Source organism: Pristiophorus japonicus, chromosome 22, assembly GCF_044704955.1.
Source record: "Pristiophorus japonicus isolate sPriJap1 chromosome 22, sPriJap1.hap1, whole genome shotgun sequence".
In the NCBI taxonomy this organism is placed as follows: Eukaryota; Metazoa; Chordata; class Chondrichthyes; family Pristiophoridae; genus Pristiophorus; species Pristiophorus japonicus.
The window spans coordinates 38,657,760-38,683,314 of NC_091998.1; the positions used below are offsets into that span (position 1 = coordinate 38,657,760).

Genomic DNA, 25,555 nt, shown 5'->3' on the forward strand with positions numbered 1-25,555 from the left:
GACTGGATAATCTGGCTATAAAAAGGGGTTTCTGAGGCATTGTGCGTGGTTCCCTGCTCTCGTGATCCAACAACCAGCAAGCCTCTCGACACTGAAGGAAAACCAGTGTCCGAAGACACCGAAGATAGAAGAAACAAACCACCAGACTGCAGAAGGCACAGTAGTGAGTATAACCTCTGGTTCCCGGAACTCCCAACTCAGTTAGGCCAGGAAAGGTGGGAGATTGGGCATTGTACTGCTAAACTTGTGTAAAGATTTTCGTTGTGTCCGTTTAGTGGGATTTAGGGGGATTGTTTTGTTGGTTGTTGAGTTACACCTTGTCAAATAAATTGGAAGCCTAAGTTCCTTTTGGAATCACCTTGTCTCAGCTCTATTGTATTACATCTCCTGATCGTGGGTCTTATGTCAGAACAGTGTAACGGAAGCTAGGAGCGCCTCGAAAACGCTCAACTGTGTGTCACAGACTCGGGAAGAAGGGGTTAGGAGTGTTTGACACTCACAGGTGCCTCACAGGCGAGGCATAAGCTGTGGGGACGCACGAGTCTCAAAACTCCCTTCATAAGCTGTGGACACAGTCTCTCCAGGGGTGCTCTTGCAGCACTCAGGGTACCTCACAGGCCAGGCATAATCTGTGAGGGCAGAAGCCCAGAGAGAGACACCCAAGGCACAACAACACTCCCCGAGAAACCCTTACACAAGTGCTGTTCCATTGCACGTGGTGTTGTAGGTGAAGCTTATATTAATAAAAAAAGAACATTATCTGCACTCTCTTGGAAAAGAAGATTCTCCTTGAATTTCCTATTGAATTTATCAGTGACTATCCTATATTTATGGCACCGAGTTTTGGTGTCCTTCACAAGTGCAACAACGACTGCCCTATCAAATCCGTTCATAATTTTAAGGACCTCTATCAGGTCACCGCTCAGCCTTCTCTTTAATACAGAAAAGAGTCCCAGCCTGTTCAACCTTTCCTGGACGTTGTAACCTCTCAGTTCTGATATGATCCTTGTAAAAATACTTTCTCTCATGGGACTGTGATTTCTATTTGAACTGATGCTTCATATTATATTTGGAGTGTTTGACACTAATTCCAGCAGGGAATATCCTGGGTTTATCTGTGAAATCTAACGCACAGAGAATGGATCCTTTTTGATAAATATAACATGAAGCATCAGTTTAAATAGAAATCACAGTCCCGTGAGAGAAAGTATTTTTACAAGGATCATACCAGAACTGAGAGGTTACAACGAACAGGAAAGGTTGAACAGGCTGGGGCTCTTTTTTGTATTAAAGAGAAGGCTGAGGGGTGACCTGATAGAGATCCTTAAAATTATGAATGGGTTTGATAGGGCAGTCATTGTTGCACTTGTGAAGGAGACCAAAACTCGGGGCCATAAATATAGGTTTGTCACTGATAAATTCAATAGGAAATTCAAGGAGAAACTTATTTTCCAAGAGAGTGCAGATAATGTTCTTTTTTTATTAATTCACAGGATGTGAGCATCACTGGCAAGGTCACCATTTATTGCCCCTGAGAAGAAGGTGGTGAGCCGCCTTCTTGAACCTCTGCAGTCCCATGTGGGGGAGGTGCTCCCACAGTGCTGTTCGGGGGTGGGGGGGACCAGTGACCATGATGCAACAGCGATATATTTCCAAGTCAGTAAGGTGTGTAACTTGGAGGGGAACTGGGAGGTGGTGACGTTCCCATGCACCTGCTGCCCTTGTTCTTGTAGTTGGTAGAGGTCGTGGGTTTGTGAGATGCTGCAGAAGTAGTCCTGGTGAGTTGCTGCAGTGCATCTCGTGACAATGTGGAATTTGCTGCCACAGAGAGAAGTTGAGGCGAATAGCCCAGATGCATTGAAGGGGAATCTAGATAAGTACACGAGGAAGAAAAGAATAGAAGGTTTAAAGTAGGGTGGGAGGAGGATCATGTGGAGCATAAACACCTGCATCGATCATTTGGGCTGAATGGCCAGTTTGGGTGCTGTAGCCTCTGAGTAACTCTGAGTAACTCCATGTAACTCTGTGTAACTATGCAAGAGAAATTATTCTCCGATTTTAAGGCTTGATGGTGTGTCTGTCACTGCGCTTAATGCACGTTCTCTCCGAAACCCTTGAATTGACAACACTGGGTGAGCATGGAGGAACAGCTCACAGCTCAGGGAGCACTGGCCCATCACTCTCTCAGAGATCTGGTCATTGATCTCTTTATAGTTTGTGGGAGTTTTGCTGTGCGTGAATTGGTTTCCATGTTTCATAAGAACATAAGAAATAGGGACAGGAGTAGGCCATCCGACCCCTCGAGCCTGCTCTGCCATTCAATAAGATCATGGCTGATCTGATCATGGACTCAGCTCCACTTCCCTGCCTGCTCCCCATAACCCCGTATCGTTTAAGAAACTGTCCTTTTCTGTCTTAAATTTATTCACTGTCCCAGCTTCCACACCTCTCTGAGGCAGCGAATGCCACAGATTTACAACCCTCTTAAATGGGCGGTCCCCTTATTCTAAGATTATGCCCTCTCGTTCTAGTCTCCCCCATCAGTGGAAACATTCTCTCTGCATCCACCTTGTCAAGCCCCCTCATAATCTTATACATTTCGATAAGATCACCTCTCATTCTTCTGAATTCCAATGAGTAGAGGCCCAACCTCCTCAACCTTTCCTCATAAGTCAACCCTCTCATCCCCGGAATCAACCTAGTGAACCTTCTCTGAACTACCTCCAATGCAGTACCCCACGAGTTATTGGTTGCCAACCAGAGAATGAACCATTTATCCCGACTCTCTGTTTTTTGTTAGTTAGCCAATCCTCTATCCATGCTAATATAATATAACCAGAACACACCAGGACTGGTTAGATGAAAACGATTAGGAGATCCAAGAACTAGTAAATCGTAACCGCAGAGCATTTCTGAGCCTCAAGCAACAACCCAACTCAGGAGCTCCAAAGCAACGTTACAGACGGCTCAAGGTGAGGTCCAGCAAAAAACCCAGGACCTAAAGAAGTGATGGATGGAGAAAGTGCAGGTGATACAACAACTGGCCGACAGCCAAGACATACGAGGATTCTTCATCGCAGTTAAGGCCACCTACGGTCCAAACTCCCAAGGCCCCACCGCACTCCAGGCCAAGAATGGGGAAACACTCATCAAGGACACCAAGGTTGTCACGGTCCGCTAGAAGGGGCACTTTGAAGAACTTCTCAATCGAGACTCTGCCTTTGACTCGAGTGTTCTCAACTCCATCCCGCAGCATGTAACCTGCCACCACCTCAGTGAAACCCCAAAGCTGCACGAGGTCGGCAAAGCCATAAAGCAATCAAGAATAACACGGCTACGGAATGGAATTCCTACTGAGGCGCTAAAATATGGTGGAGAGGCGCTGTTGGCACGGATACGTGACCTCATCCCTCTCATTTGGAGGGAGGAGAGCATGCCAGGAGATCTCAGAGATGCAGTGATCGTGTCCATTTTCAAAAAGGGTAACAAATCCGACTGCGGCAACTACAGGGGAATCTCCCTGCTGTCAACCACTGGGAAGGATGTCGCTCGAGTTCTCCTCAACCGTCTTCTCCCTGTGGCTGAGGAGCTCCTCACAGAGTCACGGTGCGGATTTCGTCCCCTACGGGGAGCAATGGACATGATCTTTGCAGCACGACAACTGCAGGAAAAATGCAGGGAGCAGCGCCAGCCCTCATACATGGCCTTTTTCGATCTTACAAAGGCCTTGAGACTGTCGACCCTGAGGGCTTATGGAGCATCCTCCTCAGTTTTGGATGCCCCCAAAAGTTTGTCAACATCCTTCGGCTGCTCCACGACGACATACAGGCCGTGATCCTTACCAGCAGATCCATTACAGACCCATTGCACATCCAGACCGGGGTCAAACAGGGCTGTGTCATCGCTCCAACCCTCTTCTCAATCTTCCTCGCTGCGGTGCTCCACCTCACAGTCAACAAGGTCCCCACTGGAGTGGAACTAAACAACAGAACCAGTGGGAAGCTGTTTAACCTGCACCGCCTCCAGGCCAGGTCCAAGATCACCCAAATATCTGACGACGCCTGCGTCTGCGCATATTGTGAGGCTGAACTCCAGGATGTGGTCGATGTATTCACCGAGGCATGGGCCTTACCCTTAACATCCATAAGACAAAGGTCCTCCACCAGCCTGTCCTCGCCGCACAGCACTGCCCCCCAATCATTAAGATTCATGGCGCGGCCCTCGACAACGTGGACCACTTCCCATACCTCGGGAGCCTCTTGTCAACAAAGGCAGACGTTGATGCGGTGATTCAACATCGCCTCCAGTGCGCCAGTGTAGCCTTCAGCTGCCTCAGGAAAAGAGTGTTCGAAGACCAGGCCCTCAAACCTACCACCAAGCTCAAGGTCTACAGGGCTGTAATAATATCCGCCCTCTTGTATGGATCAGAGGCATGGACGATGTACAGAAGACACATAAAGTCGCTGGAGATATATCACCAACGATGTCACCGCAAGATCCTGCAAATCCTCTGGGAGTACAGACACACTAACATCAATGTCCTCGCCCAGGCTAAATCCTCAGCATTGAAGCACTAACCACACTCTATCATCTTTGCTGGGCAGGCCACTTAGTTCGCATGCCAGACACGAGACTCCCTAACCAATTGCTCTATGCGGAGCTCCTTCATGGCAAACGAGCCAAAGGTGGGCAGCGGAAACGTTACAAGGACACGCTCAAAGCCTCCCTGGTGAAGTGCGACATCACCACTGACACCTGGGAGACCCTGGCCGAAGACCGCCCTATGTGGAAAAAGTGCATCCGGGAGGGCATTGAGCTCTTCGAATCTCAACGCTGCGAGCGTGAAGAGGTCAGGCGCAGGCAGCGGAAGGAACGTGTGGTAAATCAGTGCCACCCGTCTCCCCTTCCCCCGACGAATATCTGTCCCACCTGTGACAGGGTCTGTGGCTCTCGTGTTGGACTGTTCAGCCACTAAAGAACTCACTTTAGGAGTGGAAGCAAGTCTTCCTCGATTCTGAGGGACTGCTTATGATGATGATTATTACCCCCAATCCCGTGAACTTTTATCTTGTTCAGTAACCTTTTATGTGGCACCTTGTCAAATACCTTCTGGAAGTCCAAATGCACCACATCCACTGGTTCCCCTGTTAGTTACATCCTTAAAGAGTTTCTGCAAATTTGTCAAACATGACTTCCCCTTCATAAATCCATGCTGACTTTGCCTGACCGAATTTTGCTTTTCCAAATGTCCTGCTACTGCTTCTTTAATAATGGATTGCAGCATTTTCCCAACTGCACATGTTAGGCTAACTGGTCTATAGTTTCCTACATTACAACAGTGAATACACTTCAAAATGTACTTCATTGGCTGGGAAATGCTTTGGGAGGGCTTGAGGTCATGAAAAGTGCTACAGAAATGCCCCCTCTTTCTTTTGTCTATGTCAGACTTTTAAACACGATTAGAGAGAAAGACGGTTGTCGATAACCTGTTAACATTGCCGGACACAGTCAAGACATTTAGTCAATTAGAGACTGCTTTAGGACTGAACTAGAAGATAGCACTACATTACTGATGATCAGCCGTGGCGTTCTAATAATGTGTCTTTATTGTTAATATGTAATTGCCAGTTTATGTTAGTTCCCATTGACTGTTGAATGTGAATGTGGAGTGGTTATAACACAGCACTTACCAGAAACATGAAGCCGTGTTACAGGGAAGTCGTTAAACTTATCACTGTTTGCAAATTCTATTCTGAAAAGATCCTGAATCTTCCTGTGTGATGTTGTTTATAAGCAGGGAACAGTCGCCATCTTTCAGGTCTCCAGACAGCCAGGTCCGATAGTGTAACCTTTCTGACTCTTGATTACGATATTCGGAGTGAAAGGCTGCAGACGATAACGTCCATTCATCATTCTTAAACCAGAATCCACCTCGCGGTTGGTTTGCCAGATGTGATGGATAACTGTAATGATATGGAATCTGCACACACAAACTTCCCTCTGCTGTCACATTTCATGGAGTGTCGACTTTCCACTCTTGGGACAATACAGCTGAGGAGAAAAATATCAATATTTAGCACTGGATGGCTTGTCGATCCACCGACTCGATAGCCACCCCTCCATCACTGGTGTACATTGGCTGCAGTGTGTACCATCTACAGGACAAGGAGAGAACTCCCCAAGGTTACCCTGACGGCACGTCCTTGCGCTGTGACCTCCATCACCCAGAAGGACACGAGCAGCAATGTCATACAACATCCTACCTTGGACATTTATCACTATTGCTGCATCGTCGCTGGGTCAGTATCCTGGAGATCTCTATCTAAAACCATTGTGGGAGCACCTTCAGCATAAGGACTGCAGTGGATCAAGGAGAAGGCCCACCACCTCCATCTTCTTAGGGCAACTCGGGATGGATGAGTATATTACATCTACTACATGACCTTGTCTATTTCTTCTGTTACTTCTTCAAAGAATTTAATAAGTTTGGTCAAGCATGATCTTTACTTTTGAAATGCATTCTTTATTATATTTTCAGTTTCTAGTTGTATTTCTATTACATCTTTGAATAAAGATTCCATTATCTTTCCTAACTCTGTTGTTAAACTTGGACTTCTTCTATATCCCTTTTTAAATGTAGGAATAACATTAGCTGTCTCCCAGTCCTCTAGCGTTGTTCCCTTTTCTATTCAATATAAATATATATAAAATAGTGTCTCCGCTGTACCTTCCAAGCTGATTTTAGTATGCGCGGGTACATTCCATCTGGACCAGGAGTTTATCCTCCGAGTTTCACTATTTTATCAATTAGCTCTGCGCAACCCCGTCACTCCGCACCACCTTTCTTTTTTAAATGTCTTGATAACTTTTTGATCTATTTTTCTAATGTCATGTCCGCCCCGTTAGTCTCCCTGCTAAATACTGAGGCAAAGTGATCCAAAAATGAATATAAAACACTGCACATCATAGAAACTTAGGGCACAGAAGGAGATCATTCAGCCCATTGAGTCTGTGCCAGCTGAAAGAGCTATCCAGCCTAATCCCACTTTCCAGCCCATGTTCTGAGGTTGTAGAGGAGTACTGGGGAGGAAGGGTTGGGCAATCAGGATTATAGTGACCCTACATGTCGGACAGACTCAGTCACATTGCCCGTGGATGCCACGCCCACCTGTGTTCGTGCCTTTTCCTCAGCGCGCAATGCTTCTATATGTGAAGACAACTTTTGACCCAACAGGTAACTCCATGGGAAACAATCCTGGACATGGGAGTGGACAAGTTCATTCTCTGCTGGCTTAAGGAGCTCAGGACCCTGTTTAGTGAAGCAATCCTTCCACCCAACACAATGCCTAAAAGATGCACCAATTGAGATATATTCTATACTGATTTACAAGGAACAATGGATTAGGATCCCTCAGAACTCACAGCATTATCACTTATCACGAATCACTAATTCGCCCAAGTTTCCTGTTTGCTCATCATCCCATCTGACTGGCTAAGCTGATTCCATTCACTTGGCAAATTTTGGATCCTCGTTGTTTAAGGAATCACTTTGAATCCTCATTGTCTAAAGGATACAAAACCAATATTGTTGTAGGTTGATTCCAATACAGCATTATAGACTGACTGTATCCTGTGTGGAGGGGAGGGGACAGGTCGGAAGCCTCCTCGTAGGACTGTTCCTGGGCCTGGCCAAGGTGGCCATTAACCGGTCCAGGCAGCGGGCAGTCAAGGGGGTCGTTCAGTCCGACTGCCTGCCTCTCTTGCGCGGAGACAAATTTAAGGAGCTCGGAGCTAAATTAAAAAGTAGGACCTCAAAAGTAGTAATCTCGGGATTGCTACCAGTGCCACATGCTAGTCAGAATAAGAATCGCAGGATAGCTCAGATGAATACGTGGCTTGAGCAGTGGTGCAGCAGAGAGGGATTCAAATTCCTGGGGCATTGAAACAGGCTCGGGGGAGGTGGGACCAGTACAAACCGGACGGTCTGCACCGGCTGTCCGGAACCAATGTCCGAGGGGAAATGTTTGCTAGTACTGTTGGGGAGGAGTTAAACTAATATGGCAGGGGGATGGGAACCAATGCAGGGAGACAGAGGGAAACAAAATGGAGATAGAAGCAAAAGACAGAAAGGAGATGAGTAAAAGTGAATGGCAGAGAAACCCAAGGCAAAAAACAAAAAGGGCCATTTTAGCAAAATTCTAAAGGGTCAAAGTGTAATAAGAAGGCAAACCTGAAAGCTCTGTGCTTCAATGCGAGCAGTATTCGGAATAAGGTGGATGAATTAACTGTGCAGATAGCAGTTCACGGATACGATGTGGTTGGCATCGCGGAGACATGGCTCCAGGGTGACCAAGGCTGGGAACTCAACATCCAACGGTATTCAACATTTAGGAAAGATAGACAGAAAGGAAAAGGAGGCGGGGTGGCGTTGCTGGTTAAAAAGGAAATTAATGCAATTGTAAGAAAGGACATTCGCTTGGATGATGTGGAATCGGTATGGGTGGAGCTACGGAATACCAAAGGGCAGAAAACTCTAGTGGGAGTTGTGTACAGACCGCCAAACAGTAGTAGTGATGTTGGGGAGGGCATCAAACAGGAAATTAGGGGTGCATGCAATAAAGGTGCAGCAGTTATCATGGGTGACTTTAATATGCATATAGATTGGGCTAACCTAACTGGAAACAATACGGTGGAGGAGGATTTCCTGGAGTGCATAAGGGATAGTTTTCTAGACCAATATGACGAAGAACCAACTAGGGGGGAGGCTATCTTAGACTGGGTGTTGTGTAATGAGAGAGGATTAATTAATAATCTCGTTGTGCAAGGCCCCTTGGGGAAGAGTGACCATAATATGGTGGAATTCTACATTAGGATGGAGAAGGAAACAGTTAATTCAGAGACCATGGTCCAGAACTAAAAGAAGGGTAACTTTGAAGGTATGAGGTGTGAATTGGCTGGGATAGATTGGCGAATGATACTTAAGGGGTTGACAGTGGATGGGCAATGGCAGACATTTAGAGAATGCATGGATGAACTGCAACAATTGTACATTCCTGTCTGATGTAAAAATAAAAAAGGGAAGGTGGCTCAACCATGGCTATCAAGGGAAATCAGGGATAATATTAAAGCCAAGGAAGTGGCATACAAATTGGCCAGAAATAGCAGCAAACCAGGGGACTGGGAGAAATTTAGAACTCAGCAGAGGAGGACAAAGCGTTTGATTAGGGCAGGGAAAAGAGAGTACGAGAGGAAGCTTGCAGGGAACATTAAAATGGACTGCAAAAGCTTCTATAAATATGTAAAGAGAAAAAGGTTAGTATAGACAAACGTAGGACCCCTGCAGTCAGAATCAGGGTAAGTCATAACTGGGAACAAAGAAATGGCAGACCAATTGAACAAGTACTTTGGTTCGGTATTCACTAAGGAGGACACAAACAACCTTCCGGATATAAAAGGGGTCAGAGGGTCTAGTAAGAAGGAGGAACTGAGGGAAATCCTTTAGTCGGGAAATTGTGTTGGGGAAATTGATGGAATTGAAGGCCAATAAATCCCCAGGGCCTGATGGTCTGCATCCCAGAGTACTTAAGGAGGTGGCCTTGGAAATAGCGAATGCATTGACAGTCATTTTCCAACATTCCATAGACTCTGGATCAGTTCCTATGGAGTGGAGGATAGCCAATGTAACCCCACTTTTTAAAAAAGGAGGGAGAGAGAAAACAGGGAATTATAGACCGGTCAGCCTGACATCGGTAGTGGGTAAAATGATGGAATCAATTACTCAGGATGTCATAGCAGCACATTTGGAAAGAGGTGACATGATAGGTCCAAGTCAGCATGGATTTGTGAAAGAGAAATCATGCTCGACAAATCTGGAATTTTTTGAGGATGTTTCCAGCAGAGTGGACAAGGGAGAACCAGTTGATGTGGTATATTTGGACTTTCAGAAGGCTTTCGACAAGGTCCCACACAAGAGATTAATGTGCAAAGCTAAAGCACATGTGATTGGGGGTAGTGTGCTGACATGGATTGAGAACTGGTTCTGGCAGACAGGAAGCAAAAAGAGTAGGAGTTAATGGGTACTTTTCAGAATGGCAGGCAGTGACTAGTGGGGTACCGCAAGGTTCTGTGCTGGGGCCCCAGCTGTTTACACTGTACATTAATGATTTAGACGAGGGGATTAAATGTAGTATCTCCAAATTTGCAGATGACACTAAGTTGGGTGGCAGTGTGAGCTGCGAGGAGGATGCTATGAGGCTGCAGAGTGACTTGGATAGGTTAGGTGAGTGGGCAAATGCATGACAGATGAAGTATAATGTGGATAAATGTGAGGTTGTCCACTTTGGTTGTAAAAACAGAGAGACAACTATTATCTGAATGGTGACAGATTAGGAAAAGGGGAGGTACAACGAGACCTGGGTGTCATGGTACATCAGTCATTGAAGGTTGGCATGCAGGTACAGCAGGTGGTTAAGAAAGCAAATGGTATGTTGGCCTTCATTGCGAGGGGATTTGAGTACAGGGGTAGGGACGTATTACTACAGTTGCACAGGGCCTTGGTGAGGCCACACCTGGAGTATTGTGTACAGTTTTGGTCTCCTAACTTCAGGAAGGACATTCTTGCTATTGAGGGAGTGCAGCGAAGGTTCACCAGACTGATTCCCGGGATGGCGGGACTGACATATCAAGAAAGACTGGATCAACTGGGCTTGCATTCACTGGAGTTCAGAAGAATGAGAGGGGATCTCATAGAAACGTTTAAAATTCTGACTGGTTTAGACAGGTTACATGCAGGAACATTGTTCCCAATGTTGGGGAAGTCCAGAACCGGGGTCACAGTCTAAGGATAAGGGGTAAGCCATTTAGGACCGAGATGAGGAGAAACTTCTTCACCGAGAGAGTGGTGAACCTGTGGAATTCTCTACCACAGAAAGTTGTTGAGGCCAATTCACTCAAATATATTCAAAAGGAGTTAGATGTAGTCCTTACTACTAGGGGGATCAAGGGGTATGGCGAGAAAGCAGGAATGGGGTACTGAAGTTGCATGTTCAGCCATGAACTCATTGAATGGCGGTGCAGGCTCGAAGGGCTGAATGGCCTGCTCCTGCACCTATTTTCTATGTTTCTATGTTACGTTCGAGCCAGGGTGCCCCTGGAGATGGAGCACGCGGTGTCCGCCAGAACGTTCGTGGCCTTCCGCGAGAGGTGGGTGCCGGAGGGACTGGAGTGCATCATCACCTCCAGCAACCAAATTTTAATTTGATTAAGTTTATGGTCAAAAGTTAATTTGTTTTTTGTCGGTTTTAGTGAACTTTTAATAAGGCGGTATTTGATTTACAGATCAACTCAAATAGTTGCAGACTGACCGGTTCCCAGCTCAGCACGGGCCCTGCTCCAGCAGACACTTTGATCCACAGTCGCAAAGCACCTCCAGCCTGAGCTCTGAATGTGTCAGAGGGGCAGACATGTTGGGCTCATGACTTTCACAGACGGTCTCACTGCGCGTTTGTTAAACTGAACTGGACCACACAATAAACATTGATGTCAAATACCTCTTGTTCCCTGTCCTTCTGCAATATTCATGGTTTCAGCTGGAAAGGAAAGGAGTTGCTGATAAGGACAAAAGCAAAATACTGCGGATGCTGGAAATCTGAAAGAAAACAGAAAATGCTGGAAATACTCAACAGATCAGGCAGCATCTGTGGAGAGAGAAAGAGAGTTAACGATTCAGTTCGATGACCTTTCGCCACAACGGGAAAAAGTTAGAGATACACCAGGTTTGAAGTGAGTGCAGGGGTAGAGAAAGGGTGAAGGGGAGGAAAGAACACACGTGAATGTCTGTGATAGGGTGGACGATGTCATGTATCTCACACTACTGTATATAACTGTATCTTACCATGCTATACATGACTGTAACTAGATATGACCTGTAACCACATGCATACTTTACCACCAGGGGTGCACTTGCAGGAGACACTGCATACCTGTCCCACACAGGTATATAAAGGCAGGTCTCAACAAGTGTGGCACTCGAGAGCTGTGAAATAAAGGTGCAGGTCGAGAGTGACCTTGACTTCAGCATGTGCTTCGTGTAAGTCTGTACTGCAGGGTCAGGATTTTACAGACGACAGGACAGCTTAAATGACAAAAGGCATGACTGCACAAAGCAAAAGGAGAATGTAATGAACAAGCAAAGAAACGCCTTCCAGCCTATCGCAGAGCTTCCCTTTTATTCTTTCCTCTTCTCCCACCTTTCCCTGACAGTGCCTTTGCTTAAGACCTGGTACATCTCTAACTTTTTCCATTTCTGACAAAAGGTTATCGACCTGAAACTGTAACTCTGTTTCTCTCGCCACAAATGATGCCTGACCTGCTGCGTGTTTCCTGCATTTCTTGTTTTTATTGCTGATGAGGAACTTATTTCACAGAATCAAATAATCTTACTAATATGTCCTTACTATACAGTATAAATGCACACGAGGCCCATACTTGAGAGAAGGTCACTCTGTGACCTGTTACCTTTATTACCAAGACCACAAGAGGCTGAAGGTGGATGGAGCCTCCCCTTTGATACCGGAGTCCCCCGGTTAGGAGTGTCTCCCACAAGTTCACCCCCTTGTGGTCAATGTTCTCAAGGTGTATGACTTAGGTCAGCTTATACATGGGTTACAATGATAGTTGAATACATGACATCACCTCCCCCCCCCGCCCCACCCTGCCCCCAAAGTCTTATTGGGATCACAGGTTAAGTCTCTCTGGTGGTTTACGCTCCCTTGTAGAGCGCCTGAGTTGGGGCTCCGGTTGTTGGGCGCTGGCCTAAGTGTCTGCTGTTTGCAGTGCCTCAGGCCTGTCCGGACTGCCCACAGTGACTGGGCTCTCCTCCACTTGGTTCCGGTGTTCGGTCACCTGTGGTGGAGTAAACTCTACGTCGTGTTCTTCCTCTGCTTCTTCTATGGGGTTGCTCAACCTCCTTTTAGTTTGATCCATGTGTTTGCGGCAGATTTGTCCATTGGTAAGTTTAACTACCAAAACCGTATTCCACTCTTTGGCAATCACAGTGCCTGCAAGCCTTTTGGGCCCTGCAGCGTAATTAAGGACAAAAACAGGGTCATTGACATCAATACATCGCGCCCTCGCATTCCTGTCATGGTAGTCACATTGTGACTGATGCCTGCTCTCAACAATTTCTTTCATAGTAGGGTGTATAAGGGATAACCTGGTTTTGAGCTTCCTTTTCATTAGCAGCTCTGCGGGTGGGACCCCTGTGAGCGAGTGTGGTCGGGAAATATTGGCCAATAGAAGGCGTGATAAGCGGCTTTGTAGGGAACCTCCTTGGATTCTGAGCATCCCCTGTTTGATTATCTGCACTGCTCATTCCACCTGGCCGTTTGAGGCCGTCTTGAACGGTGCCGTTCTGACATGGTTGATTCCATTGCCTGCCATGAAGTCCTGGAATTCAGTGCTTGTGAAGCACGGGCCATTGTCGCTGACCAAGACCGGTAGACCATGGGCGGCGAACATTGCCTGTAGACTTTCTACCGTGGCAGAAGATGTGCTTGAATTTAAAATGGCACACTGAATCCATTTGGAGGAGGCGTCGACTACAACCAAAAACATTTTTCCCATGAAAGGACCTGCGTAGTCCACATGGATGCGTGACCATGGCTTGGCGGGCCAGGACCAGGGGCTATGGGGGGCTTCCCTGGGTGCATTGCCCAGCTGAGCACACGTGTTGCACCTGCGAACACAAAATTCCAGGTCTGCATCTATCCCTGGCCACCAAACGTATGACCTGGCAATTGCCTTCATCATGACAATGCCCGGGTGCTCAATGTGAAGTTCTCTGATTAACATCTCTCTGCCTTTCTGGGGCATGACTACTCGGTTTCCCCACAGTAGGCAATCGGCCTGAATCGATAGTTCATCCTTGCGCCAATGAAACGGTTTAAACTCCTCAGGGCATGCCCCAACGTACGTGGCTGCCCAGTCCCCATTCAGGACACATTTCTTAACTAAAGACAGTAGCAGGTCTTTATTTGTCCAGACTTTAATCTGATGGGCTGTCACAGGTGAGCCTTCGCTTTCGAAAGCTTCAACAGCCATGACCATCTCAGCATCATGCTCAGTTGCCCCCTCAGTGGTGGCTAGTGGGAGCCTGCTGAGTGCATCGGCACAGTTTTCAGTGCCCAGTACGTGCCGAATTGTGTAGTCATAGCCGGCTAGCGTAAGTGCCCACCTCTGTATGCGGGCCGATGCATTCACATTTATCGCCTTGTTGTCGGCCAAAAGGGACGTTAGGGGTTTGTGATCTGTCTCCAGCTCAGATTTCCTGCCAAAAGGTACTGGTGCATTTTTTTTTTTACTGCATATACACATGCTAGCGCTTCCTTTTCTACCATCCCGTAGCCCCTTTCAACCTGGGACAGACTTCTGGAGGCATAAGCTACCGGCTGTAACTGACCATTGGCATTCACATGCTGCAATACACACCCGATCCCATAGGACGACACATCTCACGTTAAAACAAGTTTCTTACACGGGTCATATAACGTTAACAGTTTGTTGCAGCATAACAAATTGCGTGCTCTATCAAAAGCCCTTTCCTGGCTGTCCCCCCAGACCCATTCGCAACCTTTGCGTAGGAGCACGTGTAGCTGCTCTAACAGCGTGTTCAATTTGGGAAGAAAGTTACCAAAATAGTTCAGGAGCCCCAGGAACGAATGCAGCTCCATCGTGTTACGGAGTCTGGATGCTCTCTGGATCGCTTCCGTTTTGGACGCAGTAGGTCTGATCCCATCTGCTGCTACCCTCCTCCCCAGGAATTCTACCTCTGGAGCCAAGAAGACGCACTTCGCCTTTTTCAGTCGCAGCCCTACCCGGTCCAGTCTGCGTAGCACCTCCTCCAGGTTGTGGAGGTGTTCTTCAGTATCACAACCCGTGATGAGGATGTCGTCTTGAAAAACCAGCATCCTTGTAATCGACTTGAGGAGGTTTTCCATATTTCGCTGAAAGATCGCGGCGGCCGAATGAATCCCAAACGACCATCTGTTGTACTCAAACAACCCCTTGTGTGTTGTGATGGTGGTCAGCTTCATCGACTCACTTGCCAGCTTCTGGGTCATGTAAGCTGAGGTCAGGTCCAATTTTGAAAAAAGTGTGCCACCGGATAGCGTCGCAAAGAGGTCCTCTGCTCTCGGTAGCGGGTAGTGGTCTTGGAGTGACACCCGATTGATGGTGGCCTTTTAATCGCCACATATCCTGACCGACCCATCCGCCTTGAGCATGGCACGATCGGGCTCGCCCAGTCACTGAATTCGACTGGTGAGATGATGCCTTCCCTCATATAGGCGGTCCAATTCGCATTCTATCTTTTCCCGCATCATGTACGGCACCGCTCTGGCCTTGTGGTGTACTGGCCTGGCGTCCGGGTTTATGTGAATCATTACCTTGGCCCCCATGAAAGTGCCGATGCCGGGTTGAAATAATGAGTCAAATTTGTCCAGGACCTGTGAGCATGATACTCGCTCCACAGAAGAAATTGCATTGACATCGCCCCATTTCCAGTTCAAGATAGCAAGCCAACTCCTCCCCAGTAATGTGGGACCGTCCCCCAGGACAATCCAGAGTGGCAACCTGTTCTCCGAATCTTTGTGGGTCACGACTACCGTGGCACTGCCTAGCACCGGAATGATCTCCTTTGTATACGTCCGTAGCTGTGCGTCAATCGGCAATAATTTTGGCCTCCTGGCCTTGGACACCCACAACCTTTCGAACTGTTTGATACTCATCAGGGACTGGCTGGCCCCCGTGTCTAGCTCATTAATACTGGGATGCGATTGAGGAGCACTTTCATCATTATCGGTGGCGTCCTGGTATATGAACCGTATATGTGCTCCACATGAACTAACTAAACTTAGGATCTCTGTGCTCCTCCAATTCTGGCCTCTTGTCCCTCCACGAGGTTTTGGGAGGGAATTCCAGAGTTAGATTCGAGACGGCTGAAGGCGTGGCTGCCATTGGTGGTGCGACGAAAATCGTGGAGGCACAAGAGAAAAGAATTGATGAAATACAGAGATCTCAGAGGGTTTAAGGGCCGGAGGAGGTAGAGATAGGGAGGGTGGGCGAGGCCATGGAAGGATTTCAGCACGAGGGTGAAGACGTTAAATTTATGGGGGGATAAATTGGCCTGGTTCGCACCTCCCATTAGCACCTCCAGGAGGCGGTATCGGGACGCTAAGGGTTTACCAACCGGGTGCAGCGGAATCACCAACGCACGGGAACTTCCCTGGTGGGATTGCACTGGCGTTAAAACTTACCGCCTCGATCTCTTGCACCCTGGTGATCGTGACATCATCCGATCCGCAGCGCCTCGTCATCACCCTGGATGTAAAATTCGCTTCTGCCCCCTGCAGCACTGCCGGGCATCAACAACGACAGCTGCAGGAGGCGTTGTCACCTCGGCTGGCCGCTTGGGGAGCACTAATTAAAGCCAGTGGTGGTCAGGTAGGGCAAGTTTGAATTATGTCCACAGTGTGTTGCAGTTTGCTTTTTTTGGAACTCACGATTGCTTAGCCCTGCACTCTCTCTGAGTGCTTGGGGCTGTTATGCGCGCATCGCAGGTGCCATCGCCCAACAGATGCAGCCATAGGATTCAATTAACGCAGCATTGGCCCTTCCCTTAAGGGAGGGAAGGAGCCTGTACAACCAGCAGCATTGCACTGAACATCGTGCAGCACTCTGCCGATACCACCCCTCTCACTCACTTTTGCACTCGAAGGGAAGCGGTAGCGCTTGATTTAGCACTCCACTTCTCTCTTCGAGCACTAAAGGAGAATTACCCCGCAGAATCAAATCTTTAGGGGCCGGCAACACTTTTGCGCTCCCACAGAAATTATCGCCCCAAACAGGGTGCTATGCAATTTGTGGCCCAAACTGTTGCCGGGCAAGGAGCCAATGTATGTCAGCGAGCACATGGGTGATGGGTGAACGGGACATGGTGCGAACGAATACACTGGGTCACTGCTGAATCAGAGCACAATTAGCATGAACTTTTGCACAGATTATTAACCATCAAGCTCAGAATTATATTATCTTGGAGAAGTCACATGAGGAAGTAAGATTTCTTGACCATTGTCCACTCCCAAATATTCCATCAACTTCTCACTCTCGCGGTCTGAAAGAGAAAGGAGTTAATGAGACCTCACCTCTTGCCCGATAGCTCTCAGGAGATTGAAACAGTTCAGACAATATCTTCACCGGCTAATTTGACTCTCAGTGGGACGTAAGGTTCTCTACAGAGTTAGAAGGACTAAAGAAAACCAAATAATTATTTGTAGTTAGATCGTGTCTTTCACGACCTCCAGATGTTTTAAAGCGCTTTACAGACACTTTTTGAAATGTAGTTGCTGTTGTAATGTAGGAAACCCGGCAGCTAATTTGCACATAGCAAGGTTCCACAAACAGCTATGTGATAACTGGTCAGACAATCTGTTCTTGATGTTGGCTGAAGAATAAATATTGGCCAGGACATCAGGTCAAACCCCCTGCTCTTCTTCAAAATAGTACATTGGGATCTGTACCATCTATCTGAGAGGGCAGATGGAGCCTCAGTTTAATGTCTCATCCAAAAGACGGTACCTCCGACAGTGCAGCACTTTCAGTATTGCCTCTCCCATGGTGCAGCACACCCTCAGTGCTGACCCTCCGACAGTGCAGCGCTGCATCAGTACTGACTCTCTGACAATGCAGCACTCCCTGAGTATAGCCACTCTGACACTGCAACGGAGAGCTCTCAGTGCTTCCCTTCCAACAATGCAGTGCTCCCTCAGTACTGCCCATTCAGCAGTGCATCGCTTCCTCAGTAATGCGCCTTCGGCAGTGCAGAACTCCCTCAGTACTGCGTCTCTGACAGTGCAGAGCTCCTCAAGTATTGACCCTATGACAGTGGAGTACTTCCTCAGTACTGCACTGTGCGCTTCGACCTGGATTGCAGGTTCAATTCTCCGGACTTCTCTTGTCCCTTGAACTAGAAAGATGTCCAGTATGACAGACTTAAGCCCGATGCTCAGATTTCAATAATATTTAGAAATCTTTATCAGGCCTCAATCATTGAAATCTGGATTTGTAAATTCACAACATCCACAAAGGACGTTGTGGAAGTGAATTTATAATGGGGAACAAAAAAATGACAGGCCAGTTGAACAAATACTTTGATTCTGTCTTTAAGAAGACAGACACAAATAACCTTCCAGAAATACTAGGGGACCGAGGGTCGAGCGAGAAGGAGGAATTGAAGGAAATCCTTATTAGTCAGGAAATTGTGTTTGGGAAATTGATGGGATTGAAGGCCGATAAATCCCCAGGGCCTGATTGGAATGCAGACCAAATTACTTAAGGAAGTGGCCCTAAAAATAGTGGATGCATTGGTGATCATTTTCCAACAGTCTATTGCCTCTGGATCAGTTCCTATGGACTGGAGGGTAGCGAATGCAACACCACATTTTTTTTTTTAAAAAGGAGGGAAGAGAGAAAATGGGGAATTACAGACCGGTTAGCCTGACATCAGTAGTGGGGAAAATGTTAGAATCAATTATTACAGATGAAATAACAGCGCATTTGGAAAGCAATGACAGGATCGGTCCAAGTCAGCATGGATTTATGAAAGGGAAATCATGCTTGACAAATCTTCTGGAATTTTTTGAGGATGTAACTAGTAGAGTGGACAAGGGAGAACCAGTGGGTGTGGTGTATTTGGACTTTCAAAAGGCTTTTGACAAGGTTCCACACAAGAGATTGGTGTGCAAAATCAAAGCACATGATATTGCGGGTAATGTACTGACATGGATAGAGAACTGCTGGCAGACAGGAAGCAGACAGTCGGGATAAAAGGGCCCTTTTCAAATTGACAGGCAGTAACTAGTGGGACGCCGCAGGGCTCAGTGCTGGGACCCCAGCTATTTACAATAAACATTAATGATGTGGATGAAGGAATTGAATGTAACATCTCCAAGTTTGCAGATGATATTAAACTGGGTGGTGGTGTGAGCTGTGAGGAGGATGTTAAGAAGCTGCAGGGTGACTTGGACAGGTTAGGTGAGTGGGCAAATCATGGCAGATGCAGTATAATGTAGATAAATGTGAAGTTATCCACTTTGGTGGTAAAAACAGGAAGGCAGATTATCTGAATGGTGACAGATTAGTAAAATGGGAGGTGCAACAAGACCTGGGTGTCATGGTACATCAATCAATCATTGAAGTTTGGCATGCAGGTGCAGCAGTCGGTGAAGAAGGCAAATGGCATGTTGGCCTTCATAGCTAGGGGATTTGAGGAAAGGAGCAGGGAGGTCTTACTGCAGTTGTACAGGGCTTTGGTGAGGCCTCACCTGGAATATTGTGTTCAGTTTTGGTCTCCTAATCTGAGGAAGGATGTTCCTGCTATTGAGCGAGTGCAGCGAAGGTTCACCAGACTGATTCCCGGGATTGCAGGACTGACATATGAGGAGAGACTGGATCGACTGGGCCTGTATTCACTGGAGTTTAGAAGAATGAGAGGGAAGCATATAAAATTCTGACGGAACTGAACAGGTTAGATGCAGGAAGATTGTTCCTGATGTTGGGAAGTCCAGAACCAGGGGTCACAGTCTAAGGATAAGGGGTAAGCCATTTCGGTCCGAGCTGAGGAGAAACTTCTTCACTCAGAGTTCTTAACCTGTGGAATTCCCTATCACAGAGTGTTTGTGCCACTTCGTTAGATATATTCAAGAGAGAGTTATATATGGCCCTTACGGCTAATGGGATCAAGGGGTATGGAGAGAAAGCAGGAAAGGGGTACTGAAGTGAATGATCAGCCATGATCTTATTGAATGGTGGTACAGGCTCAAAGGGCCGAATGGCCTACTCCTGCACCTATTTTCTATGTTTCTATTATAATCATTGTGTTACTTACCCAGAGCCTGTCCGCCTGCTCGTCTGGGGAGTGATCGCTGACACGCTCAGCTTGGCCTTTTCCTGTGCTTCTCTGTCTATTTAATTAGAAAATGAGAGTCAACTGAGGAAATGGGGAAAAATTGAGAAAATATCACCTTGTCTTGCATTGTTGGCATACTATTAACCCTTTGTATCCTGGCACTGTGATGATATTTCTGCTCAAAGCTGGGCAGCCATTGACATGGAGTTTTTAGCATGGCACAGTGGGTTCAGCACTCCCTCTTGCCTCTGAGACAGAAGGTCGTCGATTCAGTCCCCACTCCAGAGCTTTGAACCCCATAATCCAGGCCGACACTACCAGTGCTGCACTGTCGGAGATGCCGTATTTCGGATGTGACGTTAACCGATGCCTCATCTGCCCTCTCAGATTGATGTAAAATATCCCACGGCCACCATTTCGAAGATCAAGCGATTTCTCCCCCGGATCTTGGGCCAATATTTATCCCTCAATCAACAGCGCCAAAACAACAGATGAAGTGGTCTTTATCACATTTCTGTTTCTGGGAGCTTGCTGTCTGCAAATTGGCTGCAGCATTTCCTACATTACTATGACCACACTTTAAAACTCCTGCATTGGCTGTAAAGCACTTTGGGACAAGCTGAGGCTGTGACAGGTGCGATATAAATGCAGAGTGATATTGAATGCTGAGTGAGGAGGGGATCGGTCCTTCTGTGGGGACACGCCCTCCACCTGAAAGAACAGATGGTGCCCGGAGCTCGACTCCCTGGGACATTCAACCCTTTACATAAAACGGAGAAACCCGATGCAAACACTAATCTGGTGCACGGATACTCCTGCATGTACACACACTTGTGCAGACACTACAAACAACAACGGGGGGAAAATTGCCGTCGGGGGCTTCCTTCGTACCAATGCCTCCGACCCGAAAAAAACTACAAAAGTACTTGGTGGTCCCGGAGGAACATAGGATTCCGGTCGGAGGCCTAGATTCGCTGCGCAGCGCACAGGAAGATGTCTTTCACATGCGTACGTACATGCTGGAGTCACGTATGCCTGGACCACCAATCACTGTGCAGTATTCTCATTGATAAAAACGGAAACTCCGTTTGTATGAGTTACCATTACTATCAAAGAAAAAATATCTTAAAATACCGAAACGCAACATAATAAATAAAACTCACATTTAAAATTAATTGAAATTAAATGTAATGAAATGATTTAGAAAAAACTTTTGGGAATTTTTTTATGTCTTTTAATAAACCTACCTGAATGGACAGGGTTTTTAAAACAGAAAATTAGTGTTTAAATTTAATTTTTATAAGTTTTAAAAATGTTACGCTGGTAAAAGTGAGCTATGTGCCTGCTTTTGCCAGGCATCAAAGCTTGAAGGACGTTTGCTAGGCATGAGTTGGGCAAATAGCCCAATATCTGCCACACGGATGTCGTTCTCCCAGGGATGCGGAAGATCTGTACGCAGAATTCTTGACAGATCGGAAAAGCTGGTATGTGACATATGCGCATCGCTTTTGTGAGGCCTCGCCGGGTCCGTGCGCACTTCGTTTGGACAAGGCGAGGCCGGAATGTTCGGCCCAACAACTTGTATTTATATACGCCATTAACGTAGTAAAACATACCAAGACGCTTCACAGGAGTTATTTGACAAAAATATAAATTTGACACCGAGCCACGTCAGAAGAAATTACGGCAGATGACCAACAATTCAACCAAAGAGATAGGTTTTAAGAAGTGTTTTAAAGGATGAAAGAGAGGTAGTGAGGTTTAGGGAGGTTATTCTGGAGTTAGTACCCAGGGAACAGAAGGCACAGCCACCGATGGTTGAGCGATTATAATCAGGGATGGTCAAGAGGGCAGAGCTTGAGGAGCGCAGACATCTCGGGGGTTGTGAGGCTGAAGGAGATTACAGAGATAGGGAGAGGCACTCACAAGCACACACTCTCACTGTCCCCAGTCTTTCACACACACAATCTCATTCACAAACTTACCACCCACTACTCACTCTCCTTCTCGCACTGTCACACACCCATCCATTCACTCACTACTGTTCTCTCACATTCATTCACATTCTCATAGTCTCTTCCACACACACACTAACCTCACATTTTCTCACACACTCAAATGCTGCTGAAGCTCTCACACACACACACACACACTTACATTGACACAGTCAGCGAGCAGACAATGTGGTGCTGGGCTCGGGGTCAGCTTGGCTCGGTCGGTCGCACTCTGGCCTCTGACCCGAGCCTGACCTTCCCTGTGGCTAGAGCCAGCGATGGGGTTTGGGGGGAAGGAGTGTGAACAACACAAGCCCCGCCCCCCGCGTGTGAACAACACAAGCCCCTCCCCCCTCCGGCCCGTGTGTCAACAACACAAGCCCCTCCACCTCCACCTTCCCCCCCCCCCCCCCCCCTCGCCTCCATCGGACCAGCAACAGCCGTAAGGTTTCCTGGGAGATGCAAAACTGCCACCCCACAGCGCCACACTCGGAGGCTGTAATTACAGATTTACAAGGATGATCCCAGAAAGGGGAGGAGTCCCCCCTCAGCAAAGGGTGAACTGGCTGGGTCTCTTTTCTCTTGAAAAGAAAGACTTGCAGTTATATAGCGCCTTTCACGACCACCGGACCTCACAAAGTGCTTTAAAGCCAATGAAGTACTTTTGGAGCATAGTCACTGTTATAATGTGAAAAAAGAAAGCTGAAGGGTCACCTAATAAAAGGTCTTTAAAATTATGAATGGTTTCGATAGAGTGGACACAGAGAGAATGTTTCCACTTGTGGCAAAGAGCATAACTAATGGCCATCAATATAAAATAGTCAGCAAGCAATTCAATCGGGAATTTAGAAGAATTTTCTTCACCGAAAGAGTCGAGAGATTGTGGAACTCGCTATGACGGGAAGTGATTGAAGCAAATGATATCAATGCATTTAAAGGAGGCTAGGTAAGCAAACGAGGGAGAAGCAATAGAAGGTTATGCTGATAGATTTAGATGAGGAAAAATGGGAGGAGGCTCAAGTGGAGCATAAACACCGGCATGGACTGGTTCGGCCGAATGACCTGTTTGGGTGCCGTATATCCTGGGTATAATCTATGTATAATACAGCGTGACATGTTTACAAAAGGACATTTGAATTATAAATGTGGACACAGGAATTTGCACAATTGGGGAAAAATGTGACAACAGGAGGTAACGTTTTGGAGACACGAATTGTGCAAAGAATTAAGATGTTTCATATAGATATATTTATATATAACAGTCTGAGCAGTTTAATCCTTGTGTTAATAAATGTAGCATTATACTTAACGTAAAGCTTCTTGCAATCTTTCGCAGCATCAAAAGGTGCAACAATCAGAATGAACGTTCCTATCTGATATTAAAGTTCAGTGGTGCCACATTTTTGTGCCTCAGTTATCTTGTGGTCACGCACTGACTTCAAAGCACATGTTCATTTGTTGGTATGCAACGCATTTATTGCCTGAATCCTGTTGAATGACTCTCCTTGTGTAATGTATTGGTTCTTTGCTTAAGAATTCATAGCAACCTCATCATCATAGGCAGTCCCCCGGAATCGAGGAAAACTTGCTTCCACTCTTAATATGAGTTCTTAGGTGGCTGTACATGCCAATACGAGAACCACAGTCTCTGTCACAGGTGGAGCAAATAGTCATTGAGGGAAGGGGTGGGTGGGACTGGTTTGCAGCACGCTCTTTCTGCTGCCTGCACTTGATTTCTGCATGCTCTCGCCGACAACACTCGAGGAACTCAGCGCCCTCCCGGATGCACTTCCTCCACTTAGGGCGGTCTTTGGCCAGGGACTCCCAACTGTCAGTGGGGATGTTGCAATTTATCAGAGAGGCTTTGTGGGTGTCCTTGTAATGTTTCTGCTGCCCACATTTGCCTCTTTTTCCATGAAGGAGCTCCGAATACAGCGTTTGCTTTGGTAGTCTCGTGTCTGGCATGCAAACTATGTGGCCTGTCCAGCGGAGCCGAACAAGTGTGGTCAGTGCTTCAATGCTGGGGATGTTGGCCTCGACGAGGATGTTGACATTGGTGCATCTGTCCTCCCAGGAGATTTGTAGGTTTTTGTGGGGATATCTTTGGTGGTATTTCTTCAGCGACTTGAGGTGTCTGCTGTACATGGTCCATGTTTCTGAGCCATACAGGAGGGCTGGTATTACTACAGCCCTGTAGACCATGAGCTTGGTGACAGTTTTGAGGGCCTGGTTTTCAAACATTCTTTACCTCAGGCGGCCGAAGGCTGCACTGGCGCATTGGAGGCGGTGTTGGATCTCGTCGTCAATGCCTACTCTTTTTAAAAGGAGGCTCCCGAGATAAGGGAAGTGGTCCACGTTGTCCAGGGCCGTGCCATGCATCTTGATGTCTGGAGGGCAATGCTATGCACATCAGTAAATACATCGACTATGTCCTGGAGTTCAGTCTGTGTGTGTGCGCAGACACAGGCATCGTCCGCGTACTGCAGCTTGACGACAGAGGTTGGGGTGGTCTTGGATCTGGCCTGGAGACGGCGAAGTTGGAACAGGTTCCGCCTGGTTCTGTAGTTTAGTTCCATTCCAGCAGGGAGCTTGTCGACTGTGAGGTGGAGCATGGCAGCGAGGAAGATTGAGAAGAGGGTTGGGGCGATGACGCAGACCTGCTTGACCCCAGTCCGGACGTGGATTAGGTCTGTGATGGATCCATTGGTAAGCATCATGGCCTGTATGTTGCCGTCGAGCAGGCGGAGGATGGTGATGTACTTTAGGGGGCATCTGAAATGGAGGAGGACGCTCTATAGACCCTCGCGGTTGACAGTGTCAAAGGCCTTTGTACGGTAATTTAATAGCAACACATTGCTATTCACAACATTTGGTTTACGAGCAAAAGATTTAACAATCACACTACACATTACCAGTTCAACTATTATAGTTGTGTACTTTAAACAAATGCCCCCTACAAGGGGGGTCACACTCCAAAATAATTCTTTATCCCAGTGCACTTTTTTTTGGGCGGGGGTCGTTTTAGGGCGCAAAAAACAAAAATTATACAAGTGCCCCCCGGCTAAAAGGGAGGGGGGGCACTAAAACTGGCAAATTAAACAAATTAAATTTTAAACTTAAATGATCAAATTAAAATTTGTTTGCTGGGGGTGATGATGCAATCCGGTCCCTCCGACGGACTACCTCTCGCGGAAGGCCGCGAGTTTACCGGTGGACACTGCGTGCTCCATCTCCAGGGACACTACCTTGGCTCGGATGTAACGGCGGAACAGAGGTAGGCATTTGGGCTGAACGACCTCCTCGGCCACCCACTGCCTGGATCGGCTGATAGCCGCCTTGGCCATGCCCAGGAGCAGTCCTACGAGGAGGCCTTCCAACCTGCCCGATCCCCTCCGGACATGGTGCCCAAAGATCAGTAGTGTGGGACTGAAGTGCTCACAAAATTTGAGGAGCAGCTCCTTTAAATAGTGGAATAGAGGCTGCAACCTCGCACATTCAATAAAAACATGGAACATGGACACTTCCAGACCACAGAAATTGCAGCCGGCCTGGGAGCCTGTGACCCGACTTAAAAACTTTTTGCACGGGACTGCTCCGT

At 47.2% G+C, this 25,555-nt stretch overlaps 1 long non-coding RNA gene across 2 annotated transcripts in view; it reads right to left on the reverse strand.

Annotated features, from left to right (window-relative positions):
• LOC139234958 (uncharacterized) overlaps positions 1 to 20,020 on the reverse strand; it is a 31,313-nt gene extending 11,293 nt beyond the window's left edge. The window contains exons 1-3 of one of the 2 annotated variants that reach the window (XR_011588373.1): positions 19,943 to 20,020; positions 11,550 to 11,588; positions 5,691 to 6,051 (exon numbers count right to left, since the gene is read on the reverse strand). This is a non-coding gene — a long non-coding RNA (uncharacterized lncRNA). The remainder of the gene's footprint in view (positions 1 to 5,690; positions 6,052 to 11,549; positions 11,589 to 19,942) is intronic. The other variant, XR_011588372.1, reaches the window with a different exon arrangement.
• Positions 20,021 to 25,555: the final 5,535 nt, after the last annotated feature.